The following is a 9,805-nucleotide window of genomic DNA, read 5'->3' on the forward strand; positions in this document are numbered from 1 at the left end:
CAGCAACAAGTCAAAGAACAGAATTCTCTCAATATTCAGCTATAGTCAAAGAGCAGTGCCTATTCGAGTTTCCATCAGATAGACTTCATCTTACCACCAAGGGGTGCCTGTACAGCCCAGACTGGCTTCAAACTCATGATCCTTCTGGCTCAGCCTCCTTTAGGCTGGAGAACAGTCATGTATGATATTGTCTAGTCTCATAAAAGCTATGTCTTTTTCTAGGGTCTGTTTATCAAAACAAAACAAACTTTAGGCATCAAATGTTCCTAAAATCCTTAAAATATGCCACAATTATATTTGTACAAATCTCCTCTGTTGTGTATTATCATTAATTCACAGAATATTAAAAGCAGTAATAAAGGATATTGTTTGTATTTGCTTAAACTATGAATATCATTTTCTCAACAGCATGCACATATTGTTTTCTGATAGAAATATTAGCTCAACTTTAAACCCTATGACATGTTTTGTCAAACTAATTCTTTATGCTACCTTATGCTACTGAATAAACATGAAAACTCTGAGAAGGAGATAGTAGCATAAAGAAGCATGCTAGCATAAGAAATGTTTTTTTCTAACACTAACTATGTCAGATCATGAATTAAAATGCAGAAATTAAAAGCCAGGGCCTAATACTCGAGGAAAGCATAAACATAGCTATTTTACCTTCCATGGGAGAGGAGCCTGGAGTCCACCTTTATTGAATGAGTCTCCATTCACACTGAGTGACAGCTCCTCATGAAGTGCCTGGGCAATGGCATGCACAGCTGCATGGATTTTGTAGCTCAAGGGTGAGGTATCCATATCCCAAACATTAAGAGATCGTGTGCTCAGGCTGCTATTTTGCTCACATTGACTTAGTTTCCTGACTCCATGCTCATAGAAATGTGGACATTCAAATAAACTTGACCACACATGCTGGATAAAGATATCATGAGGATATTTTCTAGGATGAACACTTCTTTGAAAATCCTTGAATCCCAGAATTTCATCCTTGTGAACAGAAAATGATAAAGCTCCACCAAAGTATGAATAAATTAGGTTTTGTTTAAAGGATAATATGGTAGTATACCAATCATAAGTTGTGATCCAGATATTACCAAAAAAAGCACCATAAATGATGAGAGACACAAGTGTCAGAAAATCATGAGTGTCACCAAATGCAACAACAACACATGTCAATGTGAGACTTACTATTAATTGGTACCAGCCTATTTCACCAGCAGAAGGAAATACTGGAGCCTTTTTTGCAAATGCAACACAAATTCCATGGTTGATCATCTCCTCTGTGATTTCCTTAATGAAGTGTTCCCCCCTCATATCATCCGGAACCACCAAAGCAACCCAGACCCAAGTGAAGTATAGCAGCAGTTGAATAATTCCCTGGTACAGAGCTGCAGTGTGAACAGGAAACTGGTAAGGAGACTGGAGCCGCACTCTGGTCCCAAGACTATCATCAAAAGGAGCATAGCTGATCTGAACAAAAAGAAAATTACCTCAGGAGTCAGGACAATTAGATTTATTCTCAAATGATTTTGTTTACCTTTTCTACTTATGCACCCTAGGAGAAATTGAACAGTTAAATAACTTTACTAAGTAATAACAATTTGTTACCTATGCCATTTTCTCTGCACTGCATGTACAAAATATACTTTTTCCTTTGTCCTTTTATAGAACATATGAAAAAAGGCCACCGATTGTCCATCTCCTGATCTCCACTCAACTAATACCAGTCAAACACAACCATTTACAAATCTGTCACTTCAAAACTTTCATCTTCCTGATAATAGAAGTGGAGAAACATTAACACTAAAGGCCTGTTTACTTGATGTCACAAATCCAAAAAAAAAAATTTCAAAAAACAAAAACAAACAAACAAACAAACAAACAAACGGAATCCGTGGAGCATTGTAAAATCCATTATTGAAATTTCTAAGTCTTTTGTCTCTTTAATCCATAGTCAACTATCTTAAAATAAGCTTGCTTAGGTTAGGAAGATGGCTTTCTACCCCAGTGATTGTTATAAAATTTCTTCTAAAAGGACGTCTGGTCACCCAATCATGTTGCTATCCTTCTTACCAGAAAATGTCAGTTGAGTTGTCTATACTGTCATTCCTATGGACTATCACCTTTGGGATAGGGAGCAGGCTAGAGCATTAATTACCTAATCTGCTATATGAAATTACTCACTTGCCTTAATCTAATGATGGAAAAAAATACAAAACAAAACAAAACAGAACAAAAAACACACAAAAAAACAGTCCTTTCCTAAATAAGTGCTCTTTTATGAGTTCCAGGATTCTTTCTTTGGTCTGGGAATATATTTCCAAGGATTGGCCAATTCTATCACTCAAACTTACTGAATCTTCTATCTCTCTCTCCACTGGTATCATTGTAGAGAGAGATCCTGGTATCTATGGCTCAGACTGGAACTTGGTCTCCTTTCCACACAAATTTCCTAAGATATAATCTCCTAAAATCAGATGCCCACTAGGTCATGCCCTAAAACCACAGTTCATGACCTCGTCCTACGAACTGATTTCTCCCCAGGCATCTGAGTTTAGATGTTTAGTAAACATTTCACTTATGGGCTCCATCATGATAATTAATTACAGACTCTCAATAGATATGTTAATTAACTGGGAGAAAGGGGTGGATGGGGAGAAGAAAAAGTAATACTGTATCCTTATCACATGCTGGGAAATCCTCTAGGTATTTGCCTAGGAGTGGTATAGCAGGGTACTCTGGAAATGACATGCCCAGTTTTCTGAGGAACAGCCAGACTGACTTCCAGAGTGGTTGTACCAATTTGCAACACCACCAGCAGTGGAAGAGTGTTCCTCTTTCTCTGCATCCTGGCCAACACCTGCTGTCTCCTGAATTTTTAATCATAACCATTCTGATTGGTATAAGGTGAAATCTCAGGGTTGTTTTGTTTTGCATTTCCCTAATGACTAATGAAGTTGAGCATTTTTTAAGATACTTCTCAACCATCCGAAGTTCTTCAGGTGAAAATTCTTTGTTTAAATCTGTACTCCATTTTTATAGGGTTATTTGGTTTTCTGGGGTCTAACTTCTTGAGTTCTTTGTATATATTGGATATTAGCCCTGTATCTGCTGTAGGGTTGGTGAAGATTTTTTCCCAATTTGTTGGTTGCCGATTTGTCCTTTTGATGGTGTTCTTTGCCTTACATAAACTTTGTAATTTTATGAGGTCCCATTTGTCAATTCTCAATCTTAGAGCATACACTATTGGTGTTCTGTTCAGTAACTTTCCCCCCATACCGATGTTATCAAGGGTCTTCCCCAGTATCTTTTCTATTAGCTTCAGAGTGTCTGGCTTTATGTGGAGGTCCTTGATCCATTTGGAGTTGAGCTTAGTACAAGGAGATAAGGATGGATCAATTCACATTCTTCTGCATGCTGACTTCCAGTTGAACCAGCACCATTTGTTGAAAAGGCTATCTTTTTTCCATTGGATGTTTTCAGCGCCTTTGTTGAGGTTCAAGTGGCCATAGGTGTGTGGGTTCATTTCTGGATCTTCAATTCTGTTCCATTCATCTGCCAGCCTGTCACTGTATCAATACTATGCAGTTTTTGACACTATTGCTTTGTAGTATTACATGAGGTCAAGGATAATGATTCCCCCAGAATTTCTTTTGTTGTTGAGAATAGTTTTAGCTATTCTGGGTTTTTTGTTATTCCAGAAGAATTTGAGAATTGCTCTTTCTAACTCTATGAAGAACTGAGTTGGGATTTTGAAGGGTATTGCATTGAATCTGTATATTGCTCTTGGCAAAATGGCCATTTTAACTATATTAATCTTGCCAATCCATGAGCATGGGAGATTTTCCCATTTTTTAGGTCTTCTTCGATTTCCTTTTTCAAAGTCTTGAAGTTATTCTCATACAGATCTTTCACATGTTTGTTAAGAGTCACCCCAAAGTACTTTATACTATTTGTGGCTATTGTGAAGGGTGTCATTTCCCTAATTTCTTTATCAGTCTGCTTATCCTTTGAGTATACAGAGGCTACTGATTTGCTTGAGTTGTTTTATAACCTGCCACTTTGCTGAAGCTGTTTATCAGCTGTAGGAATTCTCTAGTGGAGTTTTTTTGATCACTTAGGTAGACTATCATATCATCTACAAATAATATTATCTTGACTTCTTCCTTTCCAATTTCTATCCCTTTGACCTCCTATGTTGTCTAATTGCCTGAGCTAGCACCTCGAGTACAATATTGAAAAGATAAAAAGAAAGGGGGCAGCCCTATCTAGTCCCTGATTTTAGTGAGATTGCTTCAACTTTCTCTCCATTTAGTTTGATGCTTGCTACAGGTTTGCTGTATATTGCTTTAACTATGTTTATGTATGGGCCTTGCATTCCTGTTCTTCCCAAGACTTTAAGCATGAAAGGATGCTGAATTTTTATTGAATGCTTTTTCAGCATCCAAAGAAATGACCATGTGGATTTTTTCTTTGAGTTTTTTTTTTTTATGTAGTGGATTGCATTGATGGATTTCTGTATATTGAACCATCCCTGAATCCCTGGAATAAAGCCTACTTGATCATGGTGGATCATCATTTTTATGTGTTCTTCGTTTCAGTTGGCAAGAATTTTCTTGAGTATTTTTGCACCGATGTTCAAAGGGGAAATTTTGTTATTTATTTTATGGAGGGAAGGTTTAGTTCACTGTTTTGGTGTCTAGGAGCTAACCTCAACATCAAATTATAACTATAGAATCCAGTAGGCCAAATCAGAGCTGAGGAGACTAAAGAACTATGTATAAAGCTATACATGCATGAAGAGCTTATGAAAAATCCATTATATTGTATGTATTGTATGATATATATATATATATATATATATATATATATACTCATGATGCTGAAAGGTGGCTCCCTGGGTTTGAAGTGCTTGCTCTCCAAGCAGAAGGGCCTGCAGTAGAAATTTCAACATCCCCATAAAAAGTCAGAGATGGCTGTGTGTGCTTATATACTAACATAACAGGATGGAGACAGGTTAATCCTTAGAGCTTTCTGATTAACCATCTCAATATCAAGCTTCTGATTCAGTACTCTGATTTAAAACAACAGTGGATAAAATGATGAAGGAAGAATGTCAGGTGTCCTGACATGCCTACCTACACAGTCCTGACATACATCACATGTTCCACACATACCAGATAAACACACATACACTCGTGCACACTCACATGAGCATGCACACACAAACACACACACACACACACACACACACACACACACACACACACGGTCAATCACAAGCACACACTAATGCACACGTACAAAAACACACTGAAAAGGAGAGACAGGGACAGAGACTGAGATAGAGACAGAAAGGGGGAGAAGGAGACTCAGGGAGACAAAACAAACAACTATGGAACCTCCTTGAGGCCATGATTCCTCAGTATTAGTAATTAAAAAGAGGAAGAAAATGGTATGAGTTACATATGTTGTATAGAGTAACCAATATTCACAATAAATCATAAACAAGGCTCACATAAGCAGATACACACAATAAAAGAATCAATTCTGAATCTAAATAGAACTTAACCGACAGGCAGTTGATGGAGAAATTCTAAAATATGGAGAAAAAAATGAAAGAAAAAACCGATAACTAATTAAACTTGCTGAAAATTACTATACAAATAAGTTTAAAGAAAACCCACCACAGACCAAAATTTGTAAATTATCTTCAACCCAAGAATGTGCTCTGAAACTGTAAAAATTAATCAAAAGAGAAAGATGTAAGCCTCAACATACAGAGGACTTAACACAGAGAACTAGTTGAGATCAGACATACAGCACTTAGGCTGCAGAAGACAAGAAATTGAAAGAAAGGATTATCTGTCACAGGTAAAGTTGGAATGATTTGCATATACTTGGTATTAATTACAATACACTAGAGATGGTGCACTTATTTTACACAGAAAACATCTAACAAAAATGTCAACCTGATAAAAGAATAGAAGCATGAATAGAATCTGTTCTACAATACAGCACTGCCAGACCCACAGTTCATACTTAAGAAGCATGTGGGGGATTACTAAAAGAAATGATAAAAATGTATCATGACATTGTGAGTATATTGAAGTTTGTTAGGTTCTGTGCATAAATTTCAGTAGCCACAGGCAGCCAGCTAGCCATAGGTGAAAGAGAACATTTTGAATCTCAACTATTAAAAAGGAGGATATCATGAATTTTACAAGAAGATGGATAGAACTGGAAAACAGCACCCTGATTAAGGTAACCCAGACCCAAGAGGACAGACTCAAAAGGTATATACTCAGTGATAAGTAGATATTTGCCAAAAAGTGCAGAATTACTTTGAATTAGAATCAGCCAAAGAGACGGGAGCCCCAAGTAGATGGATGGCATCACTGAAAAAGCTTCAAAATTTTTGACTAAGAATTGCTCTTGCCTAAAACAAAGGCAGGGACAAAAATGCAGCAGAGAGTGAAGGAAAGGTCATTCAGGGATTGGATAACTTGGGATCCATCCCATGTTTGGCCACCAAACCATAACACTATTAGCGATGTTTTTTGTACTTGCAGATTTGAATATAGCATGGCTGTCCACTGAGAGGTTCTATCAGTAGCTAACTGAGGCAGACTCAGATACTTACAGCCACCCATTGTACTGAGGTTGGGTAACCCTATTGAGGACATAGGGATAGGACTAAAAGAGCTGAAGGGACTGACAATTCTATAGCAACAATGTAAAGTAACACAGATCCCTGGGACCTCCCAGAGACTAGTCTGCCAACCCGAGAGCACACATGGTTGGTCTGAGGACCCACATCCAACATGTAGCAGAAAACGGCTTACTCTGGCCTCAGGGGGGCAGGATGTGCCTAGTCCTGTAGAGACTGGATGCTGGAGGGAAGGGAGATGAAGAGGCACATATTGTGGGTGGTAGGAATCGAGAAGTACAATCGCAGAGGCCAAAGGTGGGGGAATGGGGTTAAAAACTCTGGGAGGGATACAAGTACAGTCATAAACACATCTCTTATAAATAATTGCATACATTAGAAATGTTATAATAAGAATATGTGCAAAATAACATATTTAAAAGAAAATATAAAATTCATGAAGAAACAGCTATAGTGCTATTAGGAAGGACAATCTCCATTATGTTCATAGTAGCCATATATATAATAGCCATGAATCATGAATATGTTCATAGTAGTTACTGAGTACATATGTGCATAGAATTATTATAGCTCATGCTTTGTGATGCTCTAAAACTACATACAAAATAAAGACAGTATTAAAAAAATGGTAAATAGCAAAAGACATTTTCTTGGAGTGGTAAGAATAGAGGTTGTCAATATTTTGACTTATACTTTTTTAATTTTAAAGGCTTTAAATTAAATTATTTTACAAACATCATTTCATGTTAAGAATAAACTATTTTTCAGAGTTAAATGATAATAAAATAGTGAATTATTAAGCAGTCCCATACCTTATCAACAATCAATAACTGGATTAATTAGCATTTATTACTCTCTTACTATCTTTAATGTAAGAAGCAGCATGCTTTGTGTACCTGTGGTATGTTGTAGAGACTTAGAACTCGGGAGATCTGAGTTGATATTCTTGTTGAAATGCCTCCTATGACTGCAACCAGCTTATCAGTCTTCCAAGGCCTGCAGCTGTAGTTAGGAAGTGGAGGGCTTGCTCCTGAGAGCAAAGCCATAGAACTTTCCATGGCCTTTGTTTCAAAAAAGTCAACATTGAAGAGATAGAATCCCAGGGACATATTGAACAGAATATTTGGGTTCTTATTGATTTCTTCTATAGCAAAAACTATTGCCAAAATGTGCTGATAATGTTTGGTGAGATTCCTGGAAGGAAAAATTGGAAAGAACATTTTTTGTGTTCTTTTTATATTAATTAATTAATTATATTAATTCTTTCTCTTAATTATTTTGTGTTTTTATATTAATGTATATAATATAATTATTTATATCAATTTATATAATTTAATATTATAATCAAAATGCAATTACATTCTTTACCTCCCTCTCTTTTCTCTATGTAGCTCCTCCCATTCTACCATTCAAATTGTCCATTTTTATTCATAACAACCTAATTCATAGAAAAATTGACATGATATTTGAAGAAACAGGCAGTCTATTCAATATTGAAAATATGGAGAAAATTGTGCTAAAAAAAGATTCATAGTACAACCTGTTATTAAATCCATTATTTTTGTTTTTGAATTTTGTGAGGCATTGTCTTGCTTATTCAACCAAGATTTAACTTAAACTCCTTATGTAATCTAGGTTAAACTCAGGCTCACAATGATCCACCTGCCTCTGCTTCTCCAGCTTTGGGATTAAAGTTTTGTTCCACCATATACTATCAAATATACATTTTTCAATATTTTCTGTATGATTTGTGTCTGAGAAATAAAATGGAAGAGTAAAGCATGTGGGAAATAGCAAACATTAAATCTTAGTTTTTCATGCAGTCTTCAAAGAATAAGATAAACCTCAGGAAAATACAAAGTGCTTGATCACCAATAGCAACTGAAAAAAATAGTGTCAACTATACATTTAAACAGGAAAACTAAAATCTTATCAATACAATATATTAAATAACTAAAAAGAAAAATTGTTTTTGACAGCAAAATGCTTTTTAAAATTTCTTACATATTTAAGAGAATTCAGCATGTGTAGGGGAGAGGCACACAGTCATGGCTGAGTAGCTATTGGCATTTGGTGGCTACCATGGAAGGGACAGCCAGTTTCATGAGGAGGTTTGTTTTAGTAGCTTGCCTAGACTCTAGATAATGCCCTATACTCATGCAGTGCTGGCATGCCTAAATGAACTCAGTACATTAAAATTTGAGAGAGACTGAGAGAAAGACACACAGACAGAGAGCCACCATTAAGTTGAAGGCAGGAGACATTGCAAGGGAACCAGTAGAGTAGGGTGAGATCAACATATATTGTTTACATGTATGAAATCTTGAAAGAATATATTTTTAAAGCGAGAAGCCAAACACTTATATAATTACAGCTTCTGGTATATTCATTGTATCATTAAAGCCAAATTTAATTCTACTGTCTTTAGCAGTCACTCTGAGGGAAAAGATTCCTCCAATAACAAAATGCCCATCTTGATAGTAGCCAGGAGAAGCAGGTATACTTAAGGAGAAACAAGAAATTTCTTCCTGGAATACAATGACAAAAATCAGGAGAGAGAAGGCATTGAGTAATTCCATAACATTGATGAATAATTGATAAAACCCAGATATCTGTTCAGTTGAGAATCTTGGACTAATCATCCGTTAGAGTACATCAACAAACTAGTAAAAGATGTCTGGTTGAACCATGTGGATCAAGGTTATAAAGTACTGTTTTGTCCTGGTTCAGGCCCAGCAGTATCTAAACACTCCCTCAGTTCCCTGGAGTCCAATCTGCTTTATACCTTCTTAGCCCTATATTATGTCCCCTTCACAGAGTCACTGTGAGTCTCCAAGGACTCATGAATCTCTCACTTGGCACCTGGGATACCTTATTCTCAGCAGGAAAACACACAATTAAGAAAAAGTGTGAAGTCCACTAAAACACCTGTGGGGTGTGTTCACTCACTGAGCTGAGACTTGTCCAATTCTCAAGATAAAGAGAGACTAACCAGTGGAAACAAAATTAAGTCATGAAGAGTCATCTGAAGGAGGCATCACAGGGCTCAGTGTTTGTTAGGCAACAACTAGACTCCTAATTATTTAACATCAGTATCATTTTAGAGTATTTCTGTAAGGAAAACAAATA

At 36.4% G+C, this 9,805-nt stretch overlaps 1 pseudogene; it reads right to left on the bottom strand.

The window, feature by feature from the left end:
* The window catches only part of LOC127678090 (vomeronasal type-2 receptor 26-like), a 41,130-nt pseudogene extending 31,872 nt beyond the window's left edge, over positions 1–9,258 (bottom strand).
* Positions 9,259–9,805: the final 547 nt, after the last annotated feature.

The sequence above is a fragment of the Apodemus sylvaticus genome, chromosome 2 (genome assembly GCF_947179515.1).
Source record: "Apodemus sylvaticus chromosome 2, mApoSyl1.1, whole genome shotgun sequence".
Taxonomy (NCBI): domain Eukaryota; kingdom Metazoa; phylum Chordata; class Mammalia; order Rodentia; family Muridae; genus Apodemus; species Apodemus sylvaticus.